This window comes from Bubalus kerabau, chromosome 6, assembly GCF_029407905.1.
Source record: "Bubalus kerabau isolate K-KA32 ecotype Philippines breed swamp buffalo chromosome 6, PCC_UOA_SB_1v2, whole genome shotgun sequence".
Lineage (NCBI taxonomy): Eukaryota > Metazoa > Chordata > Mammalia > Artiodactyla > Bovidae > Bubalus > Bubalus kerabau.
This window is the reverse complement of record NC_073629.1, coordinates 109,489,131-109,501,633: the sequence shown is the minus strand read 5'-3', so window position 1 is coordinate 109,501,633 and position 12,503 is coordinate 109,489,131. Positions and strand designations below refer to the sequence as shown.

Genomic DNA, 12,503 nt, shown 5'->3' with positions numbered 1-12,503 from the left:
CAGGTGTCCTGGTTCCCCATTTTCTGGGATCTTGTGGGAAAAGCCTCTGAGAGCAGAATGGGGAGAGGTGGGGCTGGCTGAATCCTCTCTCCACTTGCTGGGTTACCATGGGCAAGTCTCTCTGTGTTCTACTTCCTTCACCCATAAGATGAAGCTCATACCACCAGACTCTCCCGGCTGCAAGATGCAATGAGATGATGCACGCAGGGCACATGGCTTATAACTAACAACTCATTATTCCAGGGCAGGTGCTCCAAGGACCACTCGGTGGCATGAGCAATGGACAGTCCTTCCCCATCATCCTGATTTTCTCAGAAGGAATCTCCAAGCACGTGAGGTTTTCAGTGCTAAAACTGGAAAAGCCTCCAGCAAACTGGGAGAAGCTGGTCACCCTACCTTGAGCTTCTACCTGGAGGGAAAGTCTACTCAAAGGAACCTGGCTACATTAGGTCCGAAGCTGAGGTACTAGTGCAAGGAGAGGGGAAGACCAAGAAGACGGGAAGCAAAGAAGGTACTTCAGGCAGAGGTCTGTGACTGCATTCAAGGCAGGGCTCCTCTCAGCTCCCCCCTCTCCCCCGTCACTTTCCTGGTATCAGGGCATCCCCACTCCTGGAGGGGAACAGAGGTGTCTCTGTCACCTATAACTCCCCATTCAGTTAGCATGCTTCTCTTTCACCCTCATCAAAAGGCTCTTTAGTTTCTCTTCACTTTCTGTCATTATCGTGGTATCATCTGCATATCTGAGGTTGTTGATATTTTTCCCCACCATCTTGACTCCAGCTTGTGATTAAAACTCAACATTCAAAAAACTAAGATCACGGCATCTTGTCCCATCACTTCATGGCAAATAGATGGGGAAAAAGTGGAAACAGTGGCAGATTTTATTTTCTTGGGCTCAAAATCACCATGGACGGTGACGGCAGCCATGAAATTAAAAGATGATTGCTCCTGGAAGAAAAGCTAGGACAAACCTAGACAGCAGAGACATCACTTTGCTGACAAAGGTCCATATAGTCAAAGCTATGGTTTTTACAGTAGTTGTATACAAATATGAGAGTTGGACCATAAAGAAGGCAGAGTGCTGAAGAATTCATGCTTACAAATTGTGGTGCTGGAGAAGACTCTTGAGAGTCCCTTCACTGCAAAGAGATCAAACTAGTCAATCCTGAAGGAAATCAACCCTGAATATTCATTGGAAGGACTGATGCTGAAGTGGAAGCTTCAATACTTCGGCCACCTTATGCGAAGAGCCAACTCATCAAAAAAGACCCTGATGCTGGGAAAGATTGAAGGCAGGAGGAGAAGGGGATGACAGAGGATGAAATGGTTCAGTGGCATCACTGACTCATTGGACATGAGTATGAGCAATCTCTGAGAGATGGTGAAGGACAGGGAAGCCTGGCGTGCTCCAGTCCCTGGTGGGGAGGAGGGGTGGGCAAAGAGTCAGACACCTCTTAGAGACTGAACAACAGTTAGAACTCAGCTGGGGGTAGGAGGTCAGTCAGTCAGTCAGTCAGTCAGTTCAGTCGCTCAGTCATGTCCGACTCTTTGCGACCCCATGAATCGCAGCACGCCAGGCCTCCCTGTCCATCACCAACTCCCGGAGTTTACCCAAACTCATGTCCATCGAGTCAGTGATGCCATCCACCTATCTCATCCTCTGTCATCCCCTTCTCCTCCTGCCCCCAGTCCCTCTCAGCATCAGAGTCTTTTCCAATGAGTCAACTCTTCGCATCAGGTGGCCAAAGTATTGGAGTTTCAGCTTCAACATCAGTCCTTCCAATGAACACACAGGACTGATCTCCTTCAGAATGGACTGGTTGGATCTCCTTGCAGTCCAAGGGACTCTCAAGAGCCTTCTCCAACACCACAGTTCAAAAGCATCAATTCTTTGTTACTCAGCTTTCTTCACAGTCCAACTCTCACATCCATACATGACCACTGGAAAAGCCATAGCCTTGACTAGACGGACCTTTGCTGGCAAAGTAATGTCTCTGCTTTTGAATATGCTATCTAGGTTGGTTATAACTTTCCTTCCAAGGAGTAAGTGTCTTTTAATTTCATGGCTACAATCACCATCTGCAATGATTTTGGAGCCCTAAAAAATAAAGTCTGACACTGTTTCCACTGTTTCCCCATGGGTAGGAGGTAGGAGGTGAGAATTAGCATCCAGGGGCTGCCCTGCTGTGTCCTGGCTCCTGGAACCATGGTGTTGGGATGTGTTGAGATGGTGCCTTCCTCTGAGACAGTGGTTCACAACCCTCCCTGGTCTGGGGGATATTTAGCAACGTCTGGAGACATTTTTGGTCATCGTAACTCAGGGGTTGGATGTTATTGGGGTCCAGTGAGCAGAGGCTAGGGATTCTGCTAAACATCCTACAACACACAGCAGTTCCCACAGCAGTTCCCACAGTTCCCACAGCAAAGACTTATCTGGCACACAATGTCAAGAGTGCAAAGGCTGCAGAACTCCATTCCAGGGACCCAGAAGAAGCTAATTCTGGGTGGGAACCAAGGGCTCAAGGAGCCCCCTCCCTGTGTCTGAACAAAGCCTAGCATCCATGCCCCAACCCAACCCCCAGACAGGAAACTGGATATTCCCACCCTACCAAGTTACGGGAAATAGAAAATGCCAGGGGTAGGCGCCAAAAAGAGCGGGGGTGGGGGGTGGGGGTGGGACGGGGTGGCGGCAAATAGGGGAAGGGACAGGTATGAGGCTGGGAAGGAGAGAGCTTTATGGCTTGTTCTGTTCAGAGTTTTAATTAAGCGTCTCAAATAAGAATTTAATTGGGCTGTAACAAGCCAGACTATTGTATGTGAGAGAAACACCTGGGGATTATTAGAAAACATTTTTAAGGCAGTAAAGCTGCAGCAAACACTCGCAGTTGTTAAATCAGGAAATATAATTCCAGAGCTCAACACCACACACAGTGAGGGAGAGCCAGGGTCCCCCTCCACAGCACTGGCTGGGGGGCGGCAGGCTGCAACCTTGACAGTAAAGGAGCCCGGGGCAGTAGAGGGACTCAGTCCAAAGCCCTTGCCAACTCCTGCTACTCAGGCTGCTTCTGGGGAAAATAAGAGTGGCCGGGCCCAGCATGGGAGGGGCCAGGATGACCAAACTTAGCCTGAGCGGTACCATGAAGGTCAGGTCCGAAGAAAGACCAGGAATTACCAGACCTAACCTGGGTGGGATTAAGGGCGGAAAACAAGCCTGAGTCTTGAAAAAGAAAGTGCACGTGAAGTCGCTCAGTTGTGTCTGACTCTGCAAGCCCATGGACTGTAGCCTACCAGGTTCCTTCGTCCGTGGGATTCTCCAGGCAAGAGTACTGGAGTGGGTTGCCGTTTCCTTCTCCAGGAGATCTTCCCAACCCAGGAATCGAACCCAGGTCGCCCGCATTGCGGGCAGACGCTTTACCATCTAAGCCACCAGGGAAGACTTGAGTCTTGGAAAGGACATGACCAAATCCAGGCTAAGAGGAGCCAGGGATGGCCACGCCCAGCCTGGGAGGAGCTTGGGGTAATTGGCTTCTTTTTATTGGTCATCTCTTCCCAAGATAAACCTGAAGCTCTATTAATCCAGGGACTGGGATCTGTTTTGCTCCCTGGTGTAAATTCAGAGCATAGAATGCCTGGCACATAGTAGGCATAGCTGAATGAATGAGTGGGAAGAGGCAGTGGGGTCCAGGCCGTGGGGTTACAAGGGCCAAAGCTGGCCATGCCACTCCCTCAAGCCCAAGTTTCTGATTGGAGGATACCAGTAAAACAAGCAGTTCTTAACCTGATCCAGGTTTGGGGAATGGGAGGATGGAGTCAAAAATGTTGCCTCCTGCTGGAAAATGGCCTAAAACCCCACCATTAGGGGGCACCCTTCTCTGACTGTGCCCTCATGCTGGTCTCCCAGGCACCCCATCTCACAGCTGTTAAGGCTTGACCACAAGGCCTTGTAAGTTAACACCACCTCACCAGTTAAGACCATGGCCTCCCCAAGATAAGCCCCATAACTAGTGTTCTGTGTGTCTCCACCCTTGGCCAAGGCCTACACACAGAAGACACTTAATAAGTGTCTGTTGGGATGATTCATGAACAAGCAGATGACTGATGGGCAAGTACCAGCAGCATCTTCTTCATCTTGTCTGTCATTTATTGGACTCCCTCCCCATCACTTGCCAAGTGCTGTCCTCAGCACTTCACTTGCACCATCTCACCCCACCCTCCCAATGTCTTTATGATGTGGGGTTATCAACTCCATTTTACAGGAGAGGAGTCTGAAGCTCAGAGAAGCCTCCCACAGCTCCCTAACATCCTAGTGTTGAAGGGACCCCCTTTCCCGGTCTGTGAGTAGCAGTTAGGATTTCAGTTCTAGGCAGTAAGGGAAGCAAGGCAAGGTTTGGGGCCCCCAGAACCACTGAAGGACCCTTCCCAGGGGCTCAAGTCCAAGGGGCTTCTGAGGCTCCTGCTACGTCCTTTGACAGCCGTCTGTACGGTCTGCAGTTCCCATCACATCCCCTCTAACCCTGCTCTGCTGAACTTCAGAAGTAAGCAGGGGTGGGGTGGTATGTATTAGGGATGGGAACAAAGGAGGGGTGAGGACCCCACAGATACCAGACCCAGAGGGCAGCTCAGGTGACCTGCTGAGATGTGGGATGCAGAGTGGAAGGCTCAGGTGCCCAAGGCTGGAGACTTGACTGCATAAGGGCAGGGGAAAGTGAGCCAGGCCCACGTATTAGGACAACCCAGGAATAATCAGGGGCTTTTTTTTTTTTTACCAGCTCAGCTGGTAAAGAATCTGCCTGCAATGCAGGAGACCTGGGCTTGATCCCTGGGTTGGGAAGATCCCCTGGAGAAGGGAACAGCTACACACTCCAGTATTCTGGCCTGGAGAATTCCATGGACTGCATAGTCCGTGGGGTTGTAAAGAGTCGGATATGACTGAGCAACTTTCACACTTGTATGAATAATCAGAGCACAGAGTTCAGGAACAGAGGTGCATGGCATGGGGAAGCGGCCCAGGTGCACCAAGGTGGGAGAGGCGGCTTCAGGGGCTAGTGGAGAAGCAGATCATCTCTCCAGGCCAGGGCTGGATGTTGCTTTCTCAGAAGGAAGAAAACTAAAGTCAGGTCGCAGGTATGGGGAGCCAGGTGAGCACCAGGGCAGGGAGACAGCGCAGTATCAGCATCTGATCTGCAGGATTGCCTTCTGAAAAGGTCTTTTCCGGGAAGCACCCTGAGGCCCTAAGTCTATCTCCCTGCTCCCACCTGAAGAGGCTGCAGCAGCTGGGAAGCGGCTTTAAGGAAAGGTCACCTAATCAAGCCTGCAACAGCCCAGGGTTTTCAGCTCTCCCCGCAGCAGCTCGGGCTCATCACAGTGCAGGTGGGTTCTCTGGCTCTGACTCGGGGCAGCACACGCAGTCCACTGCCTGCAAAAGGTCTCTGCAGAGCAGGGACCAATCACTGTCCCTTAAACGTCCCTTTGACACGTTCAAAGTGCTGTTTCAGATCTTGTTCAAACATGCTTCTCACTGAGGCCCTGGGGACCCAACCACAATCTCACACCACTTCTCCTTCCCCCTCCTATTCCTCATCCCTGTTCATTTTGTCTTTTAAAAACTCAATATTATCAAGCACCCACTACATTTTACTTTAACGATAATGCTCATGGTTAGTGTCCCGCTAGAACGCAGGCTCTCTGAGGGTGAGGACTGCTGCTGTCTTACTCTCTGCTCACTCCCCAGTGTTTGTCGGAACGGTACCTGGCACACAGTGGACTCCCAAGAAATACTTGCTGAATAGATCAATGAATGACCTTCAGAAATCCACTGTCTCACTGGATCTTTCAGCCCTTCAGTCAGTAAGGTTGACAAGACAGATGTTACTTTTATTATCTCGCCCATATATATGAGTGAATAATAATTACGGTACTAACAGCCAACTTTATTGAGCACTCCCTATGTGCCAGATCCTGTGATAAATGGTCCACTCCCATAAATCTAATCAATTCAGTCTTCACAACAACCCTAGGAGGTAAGTGCTGTTAACCCCATTTGACAGATGAGGAAAATGGAGTTCAGAGAAGTAAGGTAAGTTGCACAAGGTCGCACAGCTGAGTGATTTACGTGGACCCTATCATTTAATGCTTATACCTGTCTTGTAAGGCAATCATTCTATTTTGTGCAAAAGGAAACTGAGGCTCAGGGAGATGCAACTGTCTGACAAAGATCACACAGGCAGCAAGATGTGTGGCTAGATTCAACCCCACATCTGTCTGAATTTAAACCCAGCCTCCTTCCCCCTGTGGCCACGTGGACAGGGAACTTCCTATCAGCAGTGGACATTCAGAGGGACCTGCAATCAGAGTGGGAGGGAAGGTGAGCCTTGAAAAGGGTGGTCTAGATCCCAATTCCTTTCTTGGGTCAAAATGCCTGTGGGGAGTCTTCCATCTCTGAAATCCACATGTAACACATATCCACTGATATATAACAAAGTAGTGTGCTGGGCCCTGATTTCACCTAATCGTCAGCCAGGAAAGCTGGCAGCGGTACCTGGCTGCAGAGGTCAGGGAGTAAAATGCCTAAGTAACATCCTACTTTCAATATCTGTCAAAAAATAACAAGGATATTCCTGGGATCACCACCCAGTAATCTTCATTCAGATTTACAGAATTGAAATGCCTTTAGATGCTGTGAATGATGTCCCCCACCCCTGCTGCCCACTGCACTCAGAAAGATGAGCTTCCATGAACCAATGGTTTCATTTTATTGTCACAGACCAGGAGTGACTGAAATAGACAAGTGGTCCTTCATCTGCCTATTGTCAGAAAGAATTGCCTGAGATCAATTGTTCTAAAGCAAAAATCAATTGCATTTGGCAGTTGTCCTCTTAAATTTAACATGTTTATGTTCAATAACTCTATACAGCAGGGAGCTTAACTTAGTTACATGGGGAATGTTCTGCACCTGATCCCCAGGCAGAAAGCCCCAGGGCTCTACCAGCCTGCCCTCTTGGAGGACCTTATGGAATTTCTCCCTGCTCCTAGAGGGAGGCCCATGATGTCTGATAGGGAAATTTCAGCCCAGAATCATCACACCAGGAATAAATCTGTCCGTTTGATCATTTGTAGGAAGAGACACAGGACTGGTTTTGAAGAAAAAACCCAGGGCCCTTTTCCATGTTGAAGTGAAAAGAAAGAAGTTTCAATATCCTTCAAAAGAAAACTTTGAGGGAATTTGCATTTCCCTGGGGACAGTACTCTAGACCAAGAGTTGACTGTTGGTAGTTTATTTGGAGGTGACCTCAAGGTTTGGGGCTTCCCAGGTGACTCAGTGGTAAAAAAATCTATCTGCCAATTAAGAGATGTGGGTTCAGTCCTTGGGTCAGGAAGATGCCCTGGAGAAGGAAATGGCAATCCACTCTTGTATTCTTGCCTGGGAAATCCCACGGACAGAGGAGCCTGGCAGGCTATAGTCCATTGGGTTGCAGAAGAGTCAGATATAACTGAGTGACTAAACAACAACAGATCTGAGGGTATCTGAGAGGGAAGAGGAGAGTGAGCCGGGGAAAGAAAGGCAGCTGATAGATGGGTGGCTCACCAAGCAAACGGCACTTGGGCAGCTGGAGCTCAGTCTGGCCACTGCCTACTGCTGAGGACCTCTGGGAGGTGGTGTGGAGCCTGCTGCAGAGTGATCCCAACAGACGGAAGAGGAAACTGGGATCCTGGTGGATCCACTCTTGTTCTCTCCTGTATGGAAAGAACTGCAGGAATTCTCAGTGAGCAGCCTGGGCTTGCAGAAGGATCTAAAGGTATATGCGCTCAGTTAAGGAGTACTCAAGACAACCCACTGGGGAAAGTAGGAAATTATTAACTTCTACCTACATTGATTTGCATCTCATCCTTTTTAATCACACATACTGGTGTATGATTTATTACATACATAGTAGACTGACCTGGGTGTACTTGTAGACAATCTATAGGGGATAAATCACCTTTATCGGGATACATGCTAAATTTTGTTACTAAGGGGTGATCATTATCAATCAGGGAAGCCTGGAAATCACTGCTTGAAATTAAACGGGAGCTGCCTCCATCCAACCAAACAGCAGCCCAGATGCCAGGTCTTGCCAGAGACGGTTACTTCTTGCCCAGCACAAATCCAAAGTCTGTTTTGGAGAACCGGCAGAAGAGCGGACTGGCCGCTGATATCTCCAATTATTCTCAGATGCATCCTTGATGAAGCTGTGCACTCGAACCGTGTGCCTAGGCTCCTGGCGTTTTCTCATTGTGTCTTCTGTCATTATGCCTTTGGCAGAGAAGTAGAGCAGACAGAATGCCAGGCACCGTCTTAGGAAATCTGCTACTGCCATTTTTTTAGAAAGATACTGTCTTTCTCAGCATCTTCCTCTTAAAACCCCAGATGAAATAGTTATTTTCAAGTGAAGGGTTAATGAAAGCTTAATTTTGTCTCAGAGATACTAGGGTGATTTTTTTTTTTTTCACATAGAAAACGTACACGTATATAACTAGTAGTATTTCTCTTTTCCTTTTGGCCACCAGGGAGCACAGAGTCAAATGTTCGGGCCAATTACAGCAACTGTTATGGATGTCATGACTTCAGTATAGCATTTTCTTTTTCCTCCTAGGAAACATGGTGTTTCTAATTTATTATATATATATATATATTTTTTTTTTCCTGGCCCTGAATTCTTTGAACGATAAGTTAGCTATCTTATGATATATGACGTACAAGAACTATGCAATTCTTGTAAACAACTTCAAATTACTTTCATGGAATGAGATGAAGTAGTTACTAACTCATCAATTAAAAATTAAGCCCAGCCAATGAGAGTGCAAATAGCACTTCTGGACACAAAGAGGAAACATCAATGATGCCCTCCTGGGTTAGTGCCATGATAGTTCAGCTGCTGAGTCTGCCTTGGACACGAGAAAGAGAAAGGTCCTCTGCTCTACCTCATGATGCCAGTCTCACAAGGTGAAGGTGCTTGAGATTCAGGATCTAGATGGGGGTGGAGTCTGTCTGGGGTCCAGCCAATAGGCTCCCAGCCCCCACACCTCCCTGCCCCTCGCCCAAGTGGAATCACCACTTTTTTTGTTATCATTTGTCCCCTGAATCAACTCCTGGCCTTTCTGAACAACTGACAATAAATCCACATCTCTCTCCAAATTCCTTTGAACGTCTCCTTTGAACGTTTCTTAAAATGTGTCCCTTCTGGTCCCAGGACAGACCCCTTCAGTGGGTACTAGAGAGTTAGGCTTTCTCCTTCTCTAGTCCCTCTGTCTTTACAAACTCTGAACCCAGGCCCATCAGCTGCCACCCTTCTGGACTGAGTAAGCCATTTCTAGTCTCCTCCTCCCCACACTGCCACCCTATTGGCTTCCAAGCTCCCCCACTTTTCTGCGGATGCTTCCCCAGCTGGGCAGAGGAGGGGTGAGGAGGGAGGGAGCTGGGAATGGCTCCTGCTGCCCATCAGGAAGCCCAAAGTCAACCTGAGGGAGCACTAAAGAGGGGAGGATGGAATTCTTTAAGCAGCACTTGGCCAGCCTCAGATTTCAGACTCAGGGCTTCAGCACCCCTCAGACATGCACAGAGGCAAAGCCACATCCGACACACAGGCACACACACACATCCACACATGTACATGCACACACACACATCCACACATGTACATGCACACACACATCCACACATGTACATGCACACACACACATCCACACATGTACAGGTACACACACACACATCCACACATGTACATGCACACACACATCCACACATGTACAGGCACACACACACACATCCACACATGTACATGCACACACACACGTCCACACATGTACAGGCACACACACACGTCCACACATGTACATGCACACACACACGTCCACACAGGTACATGCACACACACACATCCACACATGTACAGACACACAGACACATCCACACATGTACATGCACACACACACATCCACACATGTACAGACACACACACATCTACACATGTACATGCACACACACACATCCACACATGTACATGCACACACACACATCCACACATGTACAGACACACACACACACATCCACACATGTACAGACACACAGACACATCCACACATGTACATGGACACACACACATCCACACATGTACAGACACACACACACACATCCACACATGTACATGCACACACACACATCCACACATGTACAGACACACACACACACATCCACACATGTACAGACACACAGACACATCCACACATGTACATGCACACACACACATCCACACATGTACAGACACACACACACACATCCACACATGTACAGACACACAGACACATCCACACATGTACATGCACACACACACATCCACACATGTACAGACACACACACACACATCCACACAGGTACATGCACACACACACATCCACACATGTACAGACACACACACACACATCCACACATGTACATGCACACACACACGTCCACACATGTACAGACACACACACATCCACACATGTACATGCACACACACACATCCACACATGTACATGCACACACACACATCCACACATGTACATGCACACACACACATCCACACATGTACATGCACACACACATCCACACAAGTACATGCACACACACACACACACCAGGAAACACCAGGGCAGAATGACTGGAGGAAACTACTCTCCAAAAAAAAAAAAAATCACATATCAGAGGGAAGAGGAGAATGTGACAGGGTAGAATGTCATATGCTCCTGGTTCTAATCCCCTGTTTCACAGCCCACCCACCAACGGGACTCGGACAAGCCTCCGCACCTTCTCTGAGCCTCGATTTCCTTATCTTTAAAGCAGAGATAAGGATCCCAGCCTATCTCACAGAGGGTGAATCAAATTGAAAACGCTGCACAAAAGGACTTTGAAAAGGATAAAGGACCACACAAAGAAGTAGAGAATTGCTACTGCAATTGTTCCCTCTGAGAGCTAAGTGACCCCAGAAGAACCAGGGAGAAAGTGAGCTTCAAGATCTGGGCGGGGCGTAGCCTGAGGTCCCTGCCTCTGCACCCACTGCCCAAATGGAAACACCCTGTTTTCATTTATCCCCTTGAATCAACAGGCTTGAGTGCTCAGAGCAGGAGTCTCCAGGGGCCATCGGGAGGTCATCTGGTCCCTCCCCAGGTGCCAGGCCGGGTGTTCCTTTGTTGTTACTTAACTGTGTGTGTGTCTGTGTGTATTTCTGTGTCTGGGTGCACATGTGTGCCTGTGTATGTGTGCATGTTTGTGTCCTCTAAAGCTTTCCAATAGGGGAGATTTCACAGGCATGACTTAAGCTTGGTGACCACAGAGAGGAACCATCATTATCTGCAGTGGCTGAAGCCTATGTTTACAAAACACCTACTGAGTGTAACCGGGGCAGCCTCATCTCCTTCCCTCTAGACCCCTGGAATCTTCCTATAGGTCCAGGCCCTTCAGATCTCTGGACCCTACCCCAGTAGGGGTAGGGACAGAAAGTACTTAACCAGTCAACTCTGTACTACGGAGAGTGGGCCCACCATCAAGAGCCCCCTTGGCTGGCTGGAGCCCCAGTCTTAGTTCCTGGGTGTAGTGAGGGCCCCTGCTTGTTTCCTGGGCTGGAGTGCTGGTCTCAGATACCTGTCTCATAGCCTTTTCCCTTTAAGGACAGTTAATCCAATGACAGGGCCTGCAGTCCTGGCCCACTTCTGTCTGCTGTCTATTGGACCACCAAAGCTGACCTGCACCTGGGATTCCTGCTCTGGGCTCTGTCACTTTCTGGCCACTCCCCTGGCCCATGTTCTACCTCACTGGTGGCCTTGTTGCCTGGATCCCCACCTGACCTTGGCTGGCAGCCTCTGTGGCCGTCATGCTCTGTCCTGAGAGGACCCCACCCCCTACTCGTGGCTGCGTCTCTGCCCCAGCCTCCAACCCACCAGGGGTGGCTCTGCCCTCCCAGACAGTCCAAGTCCCCTCCTAGCTGACCACTCTGCCCTCCTACATCCACTAAAGGCCACAGAGGGACTCTCCAAGGTACAGACAGACCTCATTTTACTGTGCTTCAATTGACTGTGCTTTGCAGACACTGCAATTTTTAAAAATTGAAGGTTTGCGGCAACCCAGCGTCGAGAAAGTCTATGAGCACGGTGTTCCAAACTCATTTGCTTACTTTTGTGTTTCTGTGTCACTTTTTGGTAATTCTCACAATATACCACACTTTTTCATTATTGTATGTGTCATGGTGATCTGTAATCAGTGATCTTTGATGTAACTACTGCAAAAAGATTATGACTTGCTGAAGGCTCAGATGATGGTTAGCATTTTTTAGCAATAAACTATTGTTTAATTAAGGTACGTACATAGTTTTTTTAGGCATAATGCTACTGCACATTTAACTGACGACAATACAGTGTGAATGTAGCTTCTATATGCACTGGGAAACCAAAAACCTGTGTGACTCCCTTTACTGTGATACTGGTTGGCC

General features: G+C 48.6%; 1 protein-coding gene and 1 long non-coding RNA gene across 2 annotated transcripts in view; one reads left to right on the top strand and one right to left on the bottom strand.

Moving 5' to 3' along the window:
• GRIK3 (glutamate ionotropic receptor kainate type subunit 3) overlaps positions 1-12,503 on the bottom strand; it is a 253,335-nt gene that overhangs the window by 206,612 nt on the left and 34,220 nt on the right. The window lies entirely within an intron of this gene.
• Positions 3,636-5,856, top strand: LOC129655681 (uncharacterized). Its single transcript, XR_008716078.1, has 3 exons — positions 3,636-4,535; positions 5,205-5,370; positions 5,732-5,856. It is a non-coding gene; the product is annotated as an uncharacterized LOC129655681 (long non-coding RNA).